Raw genomic sequence first — 20,659 nt, 5'->3', positions numbered from 1 at the left:
AATAGTTTAGTATTGTTTTCTGTAATTGTAAGAAATTATCTGTTTATTTTTGAAATCTCTGTGGCTGAACTTTTTTTTTTATTGTATTCAGTAGTCTCATTTTATAGTTTATTATTTATTATTAAGTATTTTAATACCTTTTATTGTAGCTGATCATTTAGAGAATGCTTTTAACATCTTGAGAATACTTATGTCTATTTTGGTGGCACTTTGGCCGTTCCTGAAAGCCTTGCTGCTCTGGCCACACTCCATTATTATTATTAATTGCACACAGTATAACTGGGTACGCTTTGTAAAAGACTTAAAATAGTTGACTGGTAGCAGCCTGATTACCTCCGAGTCTGGGCAGAAAGGGGCACAGCTAGTAAATCTGTGCCAGCCTTTTCCAGGTGTGTATGTGGGTGTGTAAAACTCAAATGTTCAAGTGTGTGTGCCAGCTACTGGGAACGGGGACACAAAGCTCCAAGGTAGTCACTGTGGAGTTTTTTTGTGGGCCTGGAGAGAGTAAGAAAGTTCAGCCCCAAATCTGGAGAGTGCTACATGTGTGCTCTTAAGGGAAATCATACTTGGTACAAGAAGCTGTACCTGAAAATACTGTATGAATTCATCTTTAGTCTTAGTGACCATCCCAGTGGTGAGGATTGAGTCTCTTTGACTGCTGGCCTGAAGTAGGGACAATGTCACATATTGATGCCAGCTGATTGGGATTTTAATTAAACTTCAGTAGTCAGAGGGCAGTTGTCACTGAAGGTGTGTGTACTCTCAGCAGGCACAAGGTAAACATACAGAGTTTTATTTCCACAACAGTTTTATTTATTTTTGTTAGTTAGTTTAGTCAGGGAAAGTAGGCAAGGGTGTCAGGAAAGGATTATAGCAAACTCACAAAGAACCAGTTGGCCAAGATGTGTGTAGCCAAATGACTGGTGCATGCCAACCTGACTAAAGAGGAGAGGATTTCAGCCTTGGTCACAGCTGCAGCACAAGCCAACAACTCAGAAGACATCCAGTCTGCTTATAGGGATGCGCTGTCTTCAGAAATAGGACAGTTCACCATTTCCTCACAGGACTTAAAAATCTGTCTGGAGTTAAAGAGGCTTGATCTGGAGGCCAAACATTTGGAATCAGCAGAGAAACTGCAGCATTTGGAGGTAGATGAAATGAGAGACTGCAGCATTTGGAAGTTGAAGAAAACGTGAAACAGTGCCATCATGAGATGGAGATGCTGACTCTTTGGCAGGGTCATGGAGGTAATGGGGAATAGAATAACTAGACCCCAGAAGCAATAAAACATCATTAAATTTCTTCTACAGTTTACAGAAGGTGATAATTTTGATAGTTTTATTCATGTATTTGAAAGGGTATATAAACAGTATAATGCTGACCAAGGGCTCTGGGTACAGTTCCTGACCCCCCCCCCCCCTTATTCCATGGCGATGCTGTAACTGCAAGCTCTAGATTGGATGATACCTGATTGCTTAAACTATGCTAAGGTTAAACAATGCTTACTAGAATGCTCTACATTAACACCTGAAGTTACAGAAAAAAGTTTTATGAGCATAGACACGAGGCAGATGAAAGTGTATGCGAGTATACTGCTGAACTACGCACTTATTTTCATAGGTGGGTGAGTGGGTGTCATGTCACTACTTTTGAAGGGATGGCAGACCTTTTGGTGAGAAAACAAGTGCTTAGCACTTTGCCTGAGGACATGAGAATCTGGTTGGCAGACCGGTACTGTAACTCTGCCAATGAGCTGGGGAGGAAAGGAGTTCCCTACTTAGCAAGCAGGGCATCACATACCCATTTGCTATACTCAAGAAGAACAGTAGGCAGAGTACCTCAGCAAACAACTGACTTATCTGATACTAGAAAAGTGTGCAACAAACAGGAGTGTGACTAGGTTGATGATCATACTCAAATCGTTAATGTATGTTTTGACATGTTGAAGATATTCACCTCAACAGTGGCAGTTGAGGGATGAATTTCTTGAATCAATTTCAAGAACATGTTAACAAACAATTTTAATTAGTGACCTTTTCACATCTCTTTATACTACACTGAGCTTCGGCTGCCCCTGGTACAAGTTAGAAACAAAAGTGTAATTACACAAAGTATCATAAAACTTTGAAAGATGTAAACACATTTACTGCTGCCACACAGTAGCCAGAAGCGAAGTGAATCCCCGATTGGCTAACAGCTTTTGACACATTTCATGGCTTTTAAAACTATTGCCATTTCCCAGTACTGTTCAATGGTGGATGCTGTGTGTGATCTAAAGCAAGACTGTAGCATAAAAGTTCTGAAAGGTGCATAACAAAAGTATCATGACTCTCTCTGATGCCAGAAAGAGGCATACAATGGTTGCCTTTCCTTATTTCAGAGCATAATCAGTGCATTCCATGCACTACCACTTTCGCTATATACCTTTAAAACTTGTCTTGGGCTGCACCATACATGACAGCCACCATAAAACAACATCAGAAACATTTGATAGCTCTGAAAGCTGCAATACATGTCACTCTGCCACTCAAAAAGAAAAAAAGGTGTGGCAGAATGAAGTATTTAACATATTCTAATGCTGTTGTTTAATCAGAGTTACACTTTACTCCTGGCAACTTGTCTGCTTGGCAGCACAATTTTTGAAAGCTCTCAGAGCTGTGAGATCCTTACCCCCATCATTATGGAGTCAAAGGAAGAGCCCCTGCTACACCCTAAATAACCCACATTCCATTTGCATGATGAATGTCTAAGGGGCTAGATGAGAACAATGACCTTGAGTGCCCAAAACCATCACGCACATCCTCAGGGGGAATGGAAACACCTTGTCCTGAACCAATTTTAACACCTGGCTGTGGCTGGATATTTCAACCTCTTGTACTGACCCATGTCAGTTTTACTGCATCAGGCAAGAGAAATTCCAGCTGAGACAAGTAAGAGGTAGGTGGGAGCATGCACTCCTTCCATGATCATGAAGCTATGGCAAGTCTGCTGGCAGTCTATGGATGGGCCTCTCTTTGGGACCAGCAAGTTCACTTGCTACCAGCTACCCAAATCTTGTTAGCCAGAAACTGGACAGGGATGAATGAACTTAAGGGCTCCTACCTACCTGTGGGCACAAAATTCCTGCTCCTGAATAACAAAGGAGCAGATTGGGTACTGATAACAGAGCCATCAGGAAAGGTCCCTCAAAAATGGGGAGTGGGTATTTAAAACAGTTTGCTCTCCTACTTATCACTCTCTCTCTCTCTCTCTCTAACTGCTAGTACACTGGGGCACCTAATCCAAAACTCCATGTACCCCTCAACCTCTTAGAGCAAGAAATCTGGAGAAAGCCATAAATAATAGGGGGACAAAGGGTCAAAAATAGGGATACTTTTTAAATATTGCTCTTACAAAATTAGAAAGTTGATAGAATAAAAGGTTTTGCATTAGTATGAATTTTCTGAAGGGTAAAAGTCTGAAACTAAAATGCCATTATTTTCTGACTTCAACATTTAACGATCTGCCCATGGTTTAACATAAAACCACAATTTGATTATAAATTGGCCAAAAATATGAGGCAAAAATCTGGACATTCGGTGAAAATCTGTACAGTGGAGAGGTATGCAGGTACTACAAAGAAATGTGAGCGGATTTCTCCAGTCACAATCTGGTAGTTCTGTGTTCTGAAAAATAGATAAGATTCCTTGCATATATTTTTCAAACTCATAAATTTGTTACAATCAGATTTCCATTTATAATCCTCTGTGAACATTTTAAAATGAAGTTTTTTACGGTTCATAATTTCATTAATAGCTATATTTATACTTATTTATATGCCATATTTATACAGTGATGTACTTATTCTGCTATTTACTTTGCACTTTATTTTGTATGTACTAGTCACTGTTTGATGGCATCATCATTAGGAGATTATATACAAGTCTTTTTGGCATAAACAGATTAGATATTGATGAAGGACTTGTGCTTAAACCAGTTTATCTATGAAACTATAGACCAAAAATAAAATCAGTTGCACTGTGTTTGAATCCTGCAGTGTGTACTTTAGCTCTGGATAGTGTTCTTGCCTGTCTCAGAAACCTGACAACACATTTTACAGCTCTTGAATTTTACCTGTAATTAGAATCAACACAGACCTAATGTCATTTGAAAACCGAATCTGATTATATGTAAAAATCCATGATTGTGGCACTTATGCATAAGTACTCACATCCTTAGTTCCAAATACACTGAAAATTCTACATACTAAAGAAAACAAATCTAAAATTATATCTATTCTGAGATCATCACAAGTAGTTCAGAAGAGGAGAGAGGGGAAATTAAAATATAAGTGGACATGAAACAGCAACAGAAAGCACAGAAAATATAAAAACATGTATAATGGTAAAGGTCAGAGGAGTGAAAAGACAAGAAAAGAAATTGAAAAGCCAATATCTGTACTGACAAGAAATGGGAGTTAACAAAACAGCTATATAATATTACTTAATGCAAAAATGGCTAAGAAAATAAAAGATCATGCCAGATTATAACAGGCTTCTGAAGGTTCCTCAGTAGAATGAAATATACAAAAGAAGAAGAAGAAAAGTTAACTGGTATCCAGGTTATGAAATTTAGAACTTTAAAAACCTGCATATGTTGTGGCAATCTTCAAAACAGTAATGTTACTACATATTTATAAAGGCATACATTCTTTCTGATTTGAGAATGAACGGAATCTTTTTAAATTACATGGGTGAGTGAACACAAGAAATTAACTTACTTGAGCTGAGTTATAGTATGAGTGAATGAAAGTAACTTCTCACCAAGCCTCCAAACACATTCTGTCACATGAAAGCAGTTAAATGATTATCTAGGCAGTGTCTGTGTGAAGCAAATTAAATATACTATTTTGTGCAAAATTTTTTTCTTAGTCAATATCAGAGTGGTTTTCATCCATAAAACTGTTATTTGCAAGAATGTAGAACATGTGAAAAAACAATTGGCCGTTACTCTCAACTAATTACAGTTACAATTCTCTGTGCTAACATGAAGAGTGTGTATGCATGTATTTGTGTGTGTGTGTGTGTGTGTGTGTGTGTGTGTGTGTGTGTGTGTGTGTGTGTGTGTGTGTGTACACACACACATGCGTTTTTGTGTTAAATACATTGAAAAGTATTATTACAGGATGGAATAATTTCACTTTCTCACAAACACCGACGGTTTCTGTAATAACTGGTTATTCTTGGAGAGAGTGAAGTCTGTGCAGCCATTAAGTCAAAGCAGAGATAGTTTCCAGAGCACAAATATAAAAGCATCATTGCTTTAATTTATTGACATTTCCTGAGAATTTTTCACATCAAAGGTCCATCTTAACAGAAGATACTTATTCTGGGGGAAGAACAGTATTATCTAAAAATCTACTCTCTAGATATATTTTGTGACAGAAAAGAGAGTGTAACCCATTGTTTGAATTCCGTAATTATTGTTTTTTTTTTTATTATTATACTTCCACACTACCATTTGCGAACCTTTCTTTTACTTAAGTTGGAGTGAGTTTACAAAAAGTATGCACATATTCATTTCATTCATGTGACAAACACAATATACACAAAAATTTACAAAAACATACAGTAGTTATATATAAAAAATGAAACCAATATAATATACATCTCTAAAGGTGATATTTTTAAGCACTGCACTGTGCATATAAAACATGACTGAAAGTTGTTGAGTTGCAATTTAAATTTAAAACGTGACTCTTCCTTTACCTTTGAGCTTAAAAGTGCAATGTAAGTGTGGAATTTATAGGGGGTAATGGAGTCAATGAACATGCCTTGAAGAATTCTCCCATCTTCCTTCAATTAATTCATCCATAAATTTCCTTCAGTCTCCATTGCTATGTAAGTTTCCACCAGTAAAATAACTGGTAAATAATTAGCATCTACTGCAAATCATGGTGTTTATTACAAAGATGGGGCTGGATATTGTCCTGCTGTGGGTTGGGTCAACATGTCCATTATGGTTATAGGTACATGATTTGTACTGAAAACTTGTAAAGCTTATGGTAGTGCTGACTCATAAACTAGAAGATACAGTGGTAATAAAAAGAGAGAATGTTTTGCATCAAAAAGCAAATGAATCTTGCATGGCAATAACCACATGTTTTTGTGTTAGCCTCAACATTCAGGCCACCTATAAGGAAGAATTCTCAACACAGTTCTGGAGTTATCAGACAGAGTTACATGACACAGAAGGAAAATGAAAGATATTGAGAACAAACAACAGGAAAATAAAGTCAAAATAGTAGGAATGAAGGGAAAACGCTGAAAGCAGACATTGTGTACTTTCACAGAGGATCGAAAACTTTACATATGAGTTGATTACAACTATTCATTATTGGAAGAGTGCATTGTGTCCTCAGACTCCCTATTCTGGAAAGGTCCTCACCTAAACGATTTATCATCAAATTATTAATATAGATGGATAAAGACAAATCCTACATGCATCTAAGGAAGGCCACCTTTTCCATTTCTGCAAATATCAGATTCAGATTTTCTTGGATTATTATCAGGAACAATTACAAAAAGGAAGGCTTTTGCAGTCATTTAGGTTCCTATACTATAAGAACAGGCTTGCATCTATTTTTAGATACCCTTTGGATCTCATGGCTAAATGGAAGGGGCAAAATAACTTTTCTGTGCCTAATGTTATTATCTAGTCTCTTAGGTCATGTCACAGTGGAAGTTCACAGTAACACCCTGTTTAAATATCTGAATGAACTTCTAGATGATCCTGTGGCAAAAACAAACTGATCCCAGAAGTCTACAGGTCCTGAAAAAAATTCAGCAGTCACACCTTCCACACCTCACCACTTACAGAGTTCTGCAGTAGCTGGTAACCTGACACAGACGTCTGACTAACCAGGTAGTTCTTCAATACAGAGGTTCCTCTGAAGAACCGGTTTGACTCCCTTTCATTCATTTTTTACAGAATACAAGGAAACTGATACTTCAGATGTAAATAAAAGTGAGGAAGCAACAGACTTTATTCAAAACATAGGTACCTCACATGTGTCCTCTTCTAAGAGAATTGGAAAGACTTTATTCATTCCAATAACCAGAACAAGGAAAATAAAAATGTTAATGTGAAAGAGTAAAATAATTACAGCACTGAATTTTATTGTTGTTATAATATTGGTAGAGCCTCAAACATGTCAGTATGCATTTACTTTTTAATAAATTTTACACAATGTTGTAATTAGCTCATAGTATACTTCATCCGCATAGAAGTTTTTTGGGGGTCCTGGAGGGTGTTTAGTAATGCCATCGACATACAGCATCTCATCTGTTGATTTCTGTTTTATCTTTTGCTACATTTGTTCAAAAGCTTGTTAGATTACTCTTAACACATAAATGTGTGGATTAAACTTCCCCAGAAAGCTTTGTAAGATTGTTTGCTATAGTTTAATTTTAGTTTAATTTAAGGTAGCATGTTTTCAGTGTAAGATTGCTAGGAAACATGCACAAGTATTCGATGGCTTCAGAGATGGGATAAGTGGATCAGTCGTAATATGCATTCTAAGACAGACGTACCATTATTTATAAAAGTGTTTTGGCCTGGCAATTATTAGATAATCAATCACACAGGTTTAGTAGATGGTCTTTGGCATATTTTAGCACACCAAAAGTCCTTTGTCAAATATGTTTAAGGACCAAAGAATGACTTCCCAGAGTACTTGGGATTTTGTAGTCATCAAGGAAGGACAACACCCCAACCACACTGGCAAGATATTTTAATATGCCTGACTTTATGAGAAACAGAACAGTCCCATTTTCTAAGAACTGCACTCGCTCCAAGATAATAATTTCCCAGCCCAAAGCTGATATATCCTTGACTGACAGACTGAGAATGTTGCAGTCATTAGATGAGGAGTACACATTTACCACACCCGGGAGTATTATCTGTACCAGGTTATATTACTGGTCATTGTTGCGATTCTCAAGGCTCTTCTAACAGATCATGTAACTCTTAATAATCATCTTAGTCTTTCAGTCTTGCACAGCAATCCAGTCAATGAAGGCTGTACCCCCTAGTATTATGAAAACAGACATAATGAGTAAAATCAGGGGTGTTTTCCATGATTTTGTGCTGGGAAAAAACATATTAGATAATTTACTATTAACAGTCTGATAGGATCCTTTAAATTTAGAATTGCACAGCCTATGTAGATGTACATAATATCCCTCAGTTTGAAGGGTCAATGAAGCCTGGAAGACTTGGAAGAAAAAGCCAGTTTAAGAATTCCATTCTGTTGAAACAATATATAATGATGCATAAGCAAGTAAGATTGCCCAAATCTGAAATGACTGATATACACTTACAGCAGCTACTGGGGAAACTCCTCTTATACAGAATGAAAAAAGGAAAAGGCAGTAATTCATCTGAACAATTCTCTCTCACTCAGCTAACCATTCTGTAACAGATGATGTTTCTGTTATTAAAGATTTTTAGAAATGTTACCAACCCTGTAAATGATGGCAGCCAACCCATTTAGTTGTCACATACCTCTCATTACCTACTTATAAAAATACATTTTAATCTTTTATCCTGCAGTACATACAAGCTATTTCATGTTACAAAATTATCCTACTCCTCAGTGATTTTAATAGCAATTTATTAGGCAACTGGAAGAAACAGCATTAAGAAATTTTTAGTACACCAATGGTTTGCTCATATAATGAAAGAACCAACCAGACCTAATGTTATGATTCAAAATCATAACTGGAAGACCACCATTAAGAAAATTTTAGTACACCAAAGGCTTGCTAACCAGACATTTATAAGACTCAAAATCACTTACTTCATGACTTATGAGAAATATACCACATAAAATTACCTAATAATTTATTCACCCAACTACCCCTCAACTACCCCTCTCCAGTCACCTTTTTACTATCCAACTTCATGTTCACACCTCCTATATTGAAATCAAAACCTCAGAATAACCCTACAAGCTCAATTCCAACCTACACAACTTAAACTGGTCTCCTATACTCAATACCAATGATGCTGTAAATGCCATTATAAAACTAAACAAACTGACAAAGTATCTACAAAACTCAATTTTCTGCTTTGTGCCATGGTTTCTACAACTCAAGAAAATCCTCTATTTAACCCAAGAAATAAAATTTCCTGCGAAACTATGAGACCAGTAATTGAATGAAAACAAGATTTATTCATAACCAGCAATGAAGTAGAAATGAAACAGACAGCAGCAGACATCTTCTATAGTCAAAATGTAATTACCTAATTATTTATTCACCCAACTACCCCTCAACTACCCCTCTCCAGTCGCCTTTTTACTATCCAGCTTCATGTTCACACCTCCTATATTGAAATCAAAACCTCAGAATAACCTCTACAAGCTCAAATCCAACCTACACAACTTAAACCGGTCTCCTATACTCAATACCCATGATGCTATAAATGCCATTATAAAACTAAACAAACTGACAAAGTATCTACAAAACTCAATTTTCTGCATTTTGCCATGGTTTCTACAACTCAAGAAAATCCTCTGTTTAATCCAAGAAATAAAATTTCCTGCGAAACTATGAGACCAATAATCAAATGAAAACAAGATTTATTCATAACCAGCAATGAAGTAGAAATGAAACAGACAGCAGCAGACATCTTCTATAGTAAAATTGTTTAATATACATAAAAAAATGCTGTTTTTTAGACTTGTAACAACCATGTCACATTCTTTGCCACACAGACTACTTATAATGCATTATTGAAGCAATGAATATAAGAGCTGACAAGACCTTTGGGTAAAAACAAACAGTACACAGTTACACATTTATCAAATGCAGTTATTCACACACTTAATCCAGAATAAACATTATACACATTATAAAACAATGTAAAATATCATACATATTTGCAACTATATTTATAGTTGTTTTAAACCTTTGTTTCCACATACTTATTCATATTATTTGATCAAGAAACACCATAACAGTCTAATTGAATTTGCCATTTCAATTCATTAACAGTAACACATTTCTGTAACTACTTCTATTTAATATTTGGTCTTACTATTTGCAACAATACCTTTCTACTTCTTGACTCAAGAATTCTGCACTAAGCCAATAATAATAGGGGTACAAAGGCCCAAAATAAGAGTAATATTTAATGATTGTCAATAACTCACTTAAAGTTAATAGAAGTATGATTTCCAAGGTGGCTGAACACTGATCAACAGCTTAACATCAGCCCCCAGTGCAAAAAAAAAAGAAACAGAAATAAGGGCTAGTAATTCTGACAGTTTTAGTAAAATCCAGTTACTAGCTAGTAAGTACATTGACTGGATGCCAGCAAAAAAGAAAATTAGAGAGCATGAAAGAAAATCAACTGAAAAATCCAAAAAGAAAATACTAACTGAGAAGAATCCTGCAGCTGTTCAGCAAAAAGCAGTTCAAGCTCCAGGTTTGGTGTTAAGAGATGACTTCCATTAATTTAGCAGAAAAAATAAATTAAATGTGCACAGAGCCAATTAAAATAAGTGAAACAACAAAGGAGTATATCAACTCAAATAAAAAGGCTGGACAAAATTGGAAGAAGCTTTAAACAGCTATTCAGATGAACTGATAAAACTGCAAAAATCAGAGGTTGAAATGAAGAAAAGGACAGCTGAGTGTGATACTGCTCAAGAAAACCTGCATCGAAAATGGTAGAGTTAGAGGACAGAGTATACAGAGAAACCTGTGATTTTCTGCTGTAACAGAGAAACTAGAAGAAAGACACATATAAGCAACTGGACTGGTATTCCACAGCAGGATTTGTTACTTAAAAGGCACATTCTATGTATGCTCCAAACTTGGCCATGAGAAAGCAGCCAAAACAAATATTAGTAAAGATGCAATCACCCTAGCGAAAAGTGTTGATCTTGACAAAACTGTGACTGAAGGGCAAAGTATTAAACATTAGAGACAGTACATTGTGGAAAATGATTATTCACTGTACACCAGGCAGAAGAAAAAATTTACCCAGGCATCAAAGAATGTTGAGAAGAAGGTGTAAGATTTAAGATGTTGTATCCAGCTGTCTTTAGGACATTTTCTCCTACCTGATCAGTCATTTTTAAAGCAGAAAAAGCTAAGGAGAAAATACAAAAGTTTATCCAACAAAAAGTGAACCAGTAAAGAGGAGGGGGCTCAGATTTGCATTTTTCTGATAATAAAGACCATAGAGAGACTTTGCAAGTGAAACCTTTTCCTATATTCCGTAGGAAAATGCATGAAAGATAGAAAAAAAACACAGGAGTTGACTAAAAGAACTGGAAGTACCTTGGACTTGAACTGAGGTCTGAACTTGGGAAATGGAGATGAATATGAAGAGGACAGCAATACAGAAATTACTGAATAAATGTGAGACTATAAAGCATTAATCACATTTGTGCAATATGGTTTTACAAGAAAAACAACATGAGAAAAACTGGATTTTTGTTGACTTTGTTAAACTTGTGGGGAGGCTGAAAGGCATATACCCCACTTCATGTCATTAATTTATAGAAGGATACTAAAAGGGAAAATGAGCAACTGTAATTCATAGGTTTATAGGTTCATAGGTTGGTACTAGGCTATCGGCCCTAGGGCCTATACAAGCCTAGCCATAACAATTCCCTGGCTATTTCTTCCCACACTATTTACTTTCCTGGACCCCTGTCTAGCAGGCTGACTGACGTGATCCCCGGGGTGAATTTCCTTTCTCTCATCCAATCATCAAGGTTCCTTTTGAAGAGGGCCAAAGAGGCGCTCTGCTTGACATGTATGGGAAGTCTATTCCAGAGTCTCGGGAGTCTCTTGGTCAGGAACCTATCCCTCCAGCATGTTTTGTTTATTGTGATGACAAGGTATAGATCCCTGGAGCATGTGGCTCTGAAGAATTGGGATTTCTTTAAATGTAGCATGTCTGGATTTTTTTAAGTGTAGCATGTCCAACAGCTCTGGGTTTGACATGGCCTTGTATGCTAAGCAAAGACTGCCTCGGAGTAGACAATATGCGACAGAGTATAGCTGGAGTTTTCTAAGGCGGTCAGCATAGGGCATCTGCTTTAAGCCTGTGATTCTTTTAGTGAGGTATTTTGGCAGCCTTTCCAGTTGTTGCAGATGTCTTGAGAGGTACATACCAAATGGGGCATTGTATTCTATAATGGGTCTGATGAGGGATGAGTACAGCAGGACAATGACCTTTTTTCTTGATGAAAAGCCCTTAGCGATGAGGTGTGCCACATAGAAGGATTTCCTGACTGTTGTGGCGATGTGTTTATTGAAGGTGAGACCACTGTCCACCTTTGTCCCTCAGTCTCTTATGACACTTTCGATGTTTAGTGTACTGCCACCTATGTGGTAATTCATGGGTACATGTTTTTTCCCAAAGGGGATAACTATAGATTTCTTGGCATTGAGCTTGAGCCCATGGCTCTGGCACCAAGCATCTGTTTCTGTAAGGCCCTTTAGTAGAGTATCCACATCATTTGGGGATTCAGTAATGGCTCCCAGTTTGCAGTCATTGCGAACTTTGTTAGCCAGAGTCCATTAGTGTTGGCCTGTACTTCAGAGAAGTAGATGCCAAACAAGAGAGGTCCCAGGACTGAACCCTGAGGTACTCCACTTGTCACTTGTCTGGAGCTGGATTTGGAGTCAGCTACTTTTACAGTGTGGGTTCTGTCAGTAAGTCAGTTGGCAACCCATTGAGTGATGTAGGGATTAATTCCCTGCTTAGAAAGTTTATCTATGATTCCAGCATGGGGGATGGTATCAAAGGCCTTGGTGAGGTCCAGATAAGCTGTGTGGACTGCCTCACCTTCGTCCACGGCTCTGGAGACTGATTCAAAGAAGTCAATCAGGTTCAGGAGACAAGATCGGCTTTTCACAAACCCAAACTGGGTGGGGTACAGTGTTTTAAGGTTGCCAACGTCTTTGTTTATAAGTTCCATGATAATACGTTCCATGGCCTTGCAGATCAGGCTCTTTAGACTGATGGGGTGGTAGTTCCCGGGATCCAAGTTGGATCCCCCCTTGTGGAGTGGGATAACTGTAGCTGTGCGCCATTCAGTGGGCACAAAGCCTGAAGTGAGGGTATGATTAAACATGGCACTTAGGTGAGGTGCCAGTTCATTTTGTAGTTCATGTAGTACACAGCCCGGGATGTCATCTGTTCCCATGGATGCTGTATTCTTAGCTTTGGAGAGTGCATTTTTTTACCTGTGTGGCCGTTATTACCGAAATGTGGCAATCTTCCGGTATTGAGATGGGCCATTTAGGGGGTGAGAGGGCAGTGAAGCTGGCACTGAATCGATCTGCCAGGATATTGGCAATATCCTTGGGATCAGTATATTTAATGCCATTCTGTTGTAGCTCAGAGCAGATCTGAGCATTGCAATTTAGATTCTTGACATAGTTATAGAATGCCTTATGGTTGTCTTTGGTATCTTTGGCAATTTTATTTTCGTAACTAGCTTTGGAGGATTTTATGAGGGATCTCAGCTTCTTACTGAGGCTGGTAAGGGAGTTTTTTGCATCCTGGGATTTTCCTCTTTTCTGCAACAGTTTCTTCCTTTTGTTGTAAAATTTGTTTATGGCAGGAGATCACCAGATTGGCTTCCTTTTTTTGGAGGAGAGCATCTTGGTTCTATTTGGGATGGCACGATTCATGCATGAGTGAATGTGCTCGTGCAATACCTTAGTGTAGGACTCAGCAGTCGAACTTTCGGTTCCCATCTGCATGGGTGTCATGAAGTTTGGAACTTCTGACTTGAGTAGCATGAAGTTGGCTTTGGAGAAGTTTTTTTATGGAGGTTTCCTTACTGGGGGGTAGGGGTGGGATGTGGATGTTAAGGGTGATGAGCTTATGGTCTGACCTGACCAATGAGAGGGTGACCATAGGTGTGGATCATTGATTTCCCATGTTGATAATGACCAGGTCTAGGATATTGGAGCCCCTGGTGGGACTATGGATTAGTTGATCCACAGCATTCGAATTTATGTATTCCAAGAACCGTTGGACAAAGGTGTTGTTACAGGGTAGTTGAAATCACCGAGTATTAGGGTGTTTGGCTGTGTATTAATATTTTCAAGTATGTTTAGAAAGGTGTAGTGAGAATCTTGGGGCATGGTGGGGGATCTGTAGCAAGCTACAATTTGGATTGCAGTCTTACCTAGTGTTAGTTGTGCCTGGAGAATTTCAGACGCATTGTGTTGGGCAACTAACCTGGTGGTGTGAATATCTTTGGTGAATATGGACACTCCTCCACCTTTAGCGTTTCGATCCTGGTTTGGTGGCCAAAAAGTGTGGTAAGAGTTGTAGCCTGGTATTGCAGGGGTGCTCTCTGGAACCTTGAACCAGGTCTCAGTTACTGCACAGATATCGATGTTCTCCATTTTTAGGAGGGCCTTGAGAGAGTGCATTTTGAGATTTAGACTTCTAGCATTGAGTAGCATTACCTTCAGATTTTGCATACTTGTACCTGTTATGGTGGTGGTTTTGTCCATTGAACTTTGCCTAAAAAAGGCACTATAGGGGTGGCAAGAGCCTTAGCTAGTAACCTGAATTCCAGGGGCGACAGATGCAGACCATCTCTGGCAAAGCATCATGGTCTGTCGATCATGTCGTCCCAGGCAGACAGGTACTAGATCCTCTTTGAATGACACCAGAAGCTTAGCCAATTGTTGAAGTTGATCATTCTGTCCTTATGTTGTGGTATCATTCTGGGTGAAGGCAGGATGCTACTCAGGGCTAGGGTCATACCTGCTTAGGCCATATGATCTGACAGCTCTTCCATGTCTCTTTTCATGTAGTCCAGGAAGGTACTTCTCAAGTCATTCACTCCAACATGGGCAATGACAGAGTTATTTGTACTTGTTGTGGAGTGACTTGAGTACATGAGTTATGTGGCAGATCCTGGCACCCGACAGGCAGCTCGCCGTAATTTTCTCTTTGTTCAGCCTGGTGAGTGGGACATCAGTGTGCCTGCCTATAGAGTCACCTATGATTAAAGTGTTAGGTACATTGTCTTGCCTTAGGGGCTTTTGCTGGGTGGCACACTGGTGTTGTGAGCTATGTGACACTTTGGTTGTGATTGGTGTTTGTGTTTCAGCTTCGGCGATCCTTCTTGCTTGGGCAGATTACAGTTAAGGGCCTCCGCATATGTGGATTTAGTGTTGCTATATGTGGGTGTTGGTGGTGTGAGTTTAGTAGGGCTATGTGTTGCTTGAGGTGTAGTGTGGGTTAAATTAAAACAAATTTTGTTTTTAACAGTATTTGCAGGAAACATTTAATGATATAAATTGTATGCCATATAGTAAAGCATTTTCAGTGATTGTTGTATGGGGTAAAAATGCTAACAAGTACTTTTTAGCTTTAAGAAAAGAAGGCATTACAGTGTAAAAAGAGAAGAAAGGCTGGACAAAAGCATGTTCAAGATAAGATGCTGTAAAAGTGGACTGTTGGGATTAGGCATAAACGTGCATGGATTATAATATATGTAGAGTTGACAGGTTTCTCTTGAAATTGCATGGGTGAATATCTTGATCAATATCCTTGGCTTAATCTAGTAACAAGTTTTGTGTGTAGGCATGTGTGCTGTAGAAATGAGAGAATACTGTGAATATGGCAAAAAGTTTTCTTTAGCAAATAAACATTCAGTGTGAGTTGAGAAGTCTGCAGCTAGGGGTAGCTGTACATTCCATTCTTAATTTCTATGGAGAAAAGCTGACTACAAGGCCAGGCAATGAATCTTGTCAGCTCTGGTCATTGTTTGCTTTCAGAAATGTAAAATTAAAAACTACAAGGGCAAGCAGCTTAGTAAAAAAATAAAGTTTGAAATTACTGGAAGTGAATAAGACATGGCAGTTTTCCTGGTACTTAAATACCTCAATGCATTTACCAGAACAGTGTATAATTTAGTTTGATTTAAAGATAGCCAGTACACTTTTTTAATGTTTTCTGAAAGCTTACAAGCTGTTTCTCACATCTGGGAGTGGAATAAATATAAGACAAGAACAAGCAGCAATTGGTGTAAGTAGGAGCACAGGTTGCAACATACAAGTTAGCATGGATAACCTTAATTCCAGGGTAGGTAATGCTTCTTATCAGGAGGTTTAAACTTCATTATTTGAAGATGTACATAGTTTTGGGTGGTTTGTTTTAAGTTAGTAGGTTATGAGGTGTTCTGGTGATGCATTTGTTTTGAAGGTTTTCATTAAAACAAAGTCTTGTAAAATCTAGCATAGGTTCAAATGGAGATAACATGAAACAACTGTATAAAGGATCAACCTGCCAAATATTAGTGGGTGCATGTAAAACAAAAACTGGAAGCAGACATTTACAAAAGCTATCATATACAGTAGGTGGGTATAATACATTTTTACTGTAATGGCTATACTATCCATATAATTTTAGAACATGAATGGCCTCACAGATATAGACAAAAAGGTAAGAGTATTGAATTATATTAAGAAATGCAGAGTGCAAATAGCAATACTACAGGAGACACATTTGGAAAGAAGTGAGCATGTGAATCTGATAAATAAAGGATTTGAGGATGGATATCCAGCAGGATATCAAGGACAAAGGAAACAGGGAATAATTTTAATACTTGCTAAAGAAACTCCAATAGTGATAGTGCTGTTCTGAAGCGTAAGATAATTTGGGGAGAAATAACTGGCTATAAGCTGGGAATATTACTTATAGGTAGGGACTGAAACTTGATTTCCAACTATGATAATGTATCTGGAGGACCTAAAAGGGGAAATATAAATAAAGAGGGGAGATTTCTAAAGAAATTTATGAAAATATGTGATATGGAAGAGGTGAATTCAGTAGCAGGAGCCTGGAAAGAATTTGCATATTATTCCCCAATGAACTATACCTGGGTTAGACTACACAGAAATTCTGTTTTACAGGAACATGTACATTTGATTGAAAGCTTCAACACATCCAATAGCAATTTCAGATCATGCACCAATAACAACTAAGATAAATATGCAGGGGAATTAAATAAAATGAGGCACTGGTGCTTCCCACCTATCTATTAAAAGAGAAGAATTTAAGGAATTGGTAGTGGAAAGTATTTGAGGTTATTAGGAAAGATAGACATTTCTTCAGACATTATAGCTAGTGAGTGGGATAAAATGAAATTGGAGTTTAAAAACATGGCAAAAATAAAATATAAAGAAATACGGTTAGGAGGTAATTATTATTTAGAGGGCTGACAAATGTTAAAGTATTTCAGAATCACGGGGATCTCATACTACAAGAACAGGTGCAACTGCAGAGTGCTAAAGAGAAAATAAGGAAGCATCTGGATAATATGCATGGGTTTAGAAAGATTGTTGTTCATCATCTGTTTTTGATAATAATTCCAGGGCACAAAAACTTTTAGCTCAAGACCTAGGCAACAGAAAGCAGAAAGGGCTGTTGCCAAACTTAGGGAGCCCATAACAAGAAAAATAACCAGTGATCCTGAAGTAGTGTGACAGATATTTGGAATTTTTATGAAAAAATGTATAAAACAGTGAAATGTAGAAATTAAGAAAGAGCACAAATGGAAATATTTATGAAAGACATAAGTATGTCTAGGTTAGAAGTAGATGAGGCTCAACAATTAACAGTTAAGATAACAGGTGATGAGATAAAAATTATGATATATAATCAGTCTGTAAGAGAGTCAACAGGAATAAATGGTATTGCTGTAGAAGTGTGTCGGTTTGGAAGCTAGTATGGATGAGCATGATAAAGATCTAGAAGGTTTTGTTTAACAGAGTTTTAAAAGAAGGGAAAGCACCAATATCTTGGAATAAAGCTATGGTGGCTGTAATACTTCTAAGTAAACACCCATCATACCAGCTTGATATAGGCATATTTCAATTCTAAACCATGTTTATAAAGTTTTATGTCCATAATAGTTAAAATCATGGAAAATGTGTTACTAAACTTGATAGATATGGATCAATGCAGTTTTGTGCAGGGAATGCAAACATTTGACATTAATAGAACAATGATGATCTACAGGGAAGCAGAATGTAAGAACATGCTACTGCTGTTGGTAGGCCTTGATGCAGAAAAAGTATTCAACAAAGATAACTGGGATTTTTATGAGTAGTGCAATGGAAGCATTTGTATTCCCCGATACAATAAGGTTAATTAGGAGGATAAATGAGGGATCAGAGGCAAAAATTAAATTGGTAGGGTTCCTCCTTGAAAAGTTGCACCTGAACAAAGGAACTAGGCAGGGTTGTCCTCCTTCTCCTTCATTATTTGTGTTCTATTGAGAGCCACTGGCAAAGAAAATAAGAAATAAGATAGAAAACTCACTATTTTTAACAAAAAACAAACTTTCGGGAGTATCCCTTCCTCAGTGTTGATTAATACATTTCTAATTAAAAATGAACACATTATATAGCAAACGGACAAATACCACATGACACAGCCATCCTATAAAAAAAAATACATGAAAAGTCCAATTATAGTATTAAAGCTGTAGGACTCTATTTTAAAACTCTTATTAAAAAATATATTTTCAAAAAGACCTATAAAATATATTTATACTACATATAAAACAACTGAACACTAATTTATTACTAAAACTTTATGTATAGAACAGTATAAATAAATGAAATATGCTTAATGATACTGTTTTTGCTTAAATTCCAGCATTGGCTTAATAGTGACCATATTATTCAGCCCAGGTTTTTTTGTCTGCATTTAGCCTGACTATCCATTTATATTCACCGATATCTAATTTATTAATTATATCGCCTAATCTTAGACTTCTCTCTATTATCTGTAGAACTTTAAATTTAAAAGTATGTTTTTCATTCCTATCACTCCTATGTAAAGCTAAAGCATTCATGAGCACATGTCTTCTCATTTCTGATTTATGTTCTATCATCCTATCTTTTAAGGATCGTGAGCATTTGCCAACGTAAAACCCTGGGAATTGTGTGCATGTAGCTAAATATACAACAAAGGCAGTTTTACATGTTGCTTGGCATCGTATATCAAATTTAATTTTACTTTGTGGGTGTATGAACATTTTCTCACTACAAATGTCATTACAACAGCTACATGAAAAACAAGGTATTGTACCCATTTTGGTTGCTATAGCTGATGGTACTAGATTCATTGCAAAATCCTTATAGCATAACCTTCTCTTTAAATTCAACATATTCCTATGTGAGAACCTTGGGGTAGTTCCCAAAAGTTTATTTAATTCAGGTTGAGCCATAAGTATACGCCAATTTTTTCTAATTATCTGTTTAAAGTACCTTGTTAAGTTATTGTATGTCAAAACAAAATACAGGTCAACAGACATACACATGCTAATAGTATGCATGCAAGCCACGTGTTTCTTGGGATAGTGAAGAGCCGACTGTTACGTATCAGCAGGCTCAACACTGATTTCAATAAGTGTAAACAGCAGATGGAACTTGCTTGCAATGATTTTTACAATAGAGGTTATAGGAAAATGCAGGTTGAAGAAATAAAGGAAGATATATTAAATAAAAGGGGTGATTATGCGAGGCCATTTTTCAGTGATGAGGCTTATCAAGAAAATCAACATGATATGCCACATAATGTTATGAGATATGTTTTGACATACAATAACTTAATGAGGTATGTTAAACAGATAACTGGAAAAAATTGGCGTATACTTATGGCTCAACCTGAATTAAATAAACTTTTGGGAACTACCCCAAGGTTCTCATATAGGAGTATGTTGAATTTAAAGAGAAGGTTATGCTATAAGGATTTTGCAATGAATCTAGTACCATCAGCTATAGCAACTAAAATGGGTACAATACCTTGCTTTTCATGTAGCTGTTGTAATGACATTTGTAGTGAGAAAATGTTCATACACCCACAAAGTAAAATTAAATTTGATATACGATGCCAAGCAACATGTAAAACTGCCTTTGTTGTATATTTAGCTACGTGCACACAATGCCCAGGGTTTTACATTGGCAAATGCTCATGATCCTTAAAAGATAAGATCATAGAACATAAATTAGAAATGAGAAGACATGTTCTCACGAATGCTTTAGCTTTACATAGGAGTGATGGGAATGAAAAACATAATTTTAAATTTAAAGTTCTACAGATAATAGAGAGAAGTCTAAGATTAGGCGATATAATTAATAAATTAGATATTGCTGAATATAAATGGATAGTCAGGCTAAATGCAGACAAAAAACCTGGGCTGAATAATATGGTCACTATTAAGCCAATGCTGGAATTTAAGCAAAAACAGTATCATTAAGCATATTTCATTTATTTATACTGTTCTATACATAAAGTTTTAGTAATAAATTAGTGTTCAGTTGTTTTATATGTAGTATAAATATATTTTATAAGTCTTTTTGAAAATATATTTTTTAATAAGAGTTTTAAAATAGAGTCCTACAGCTCTGATACTATGATTGGACTTTTCATGTATTGTTTTTTATAGGTTGGCTGTGTCATGTGGTATTTGTCCATTTGTTATATAATGTGTTCATTTTTAATTAGAAATGTATTAATCAACACTGAGGAAGGGATACTCCCGAAAGCTTTGTTTTTTGGTTAAAAATAGTGAGTTTTCTATCTTATTTCGTTCTTGGATGTTATACTGGCT

Source organism: Protopterus annectens, chromosome 6.part1, assembly GCF_019279795.1.
Source record: "Protopterus annectens isolate FY-2018-M chromosome 6.part1, PAN1.0, whole genome shotgun sequence".
In the NCBI taxonomy this organism is placed as follows: Eukaryota; Metazoa; Chordata; order Ceratodontiformes; family Protopteridae; genus Protopterus; species Protopterus annectens.
The sequence above is the reverse complement of the archived record's forward strand: the minus strand, read 5'-3'. Positions refer to the sequence as shown.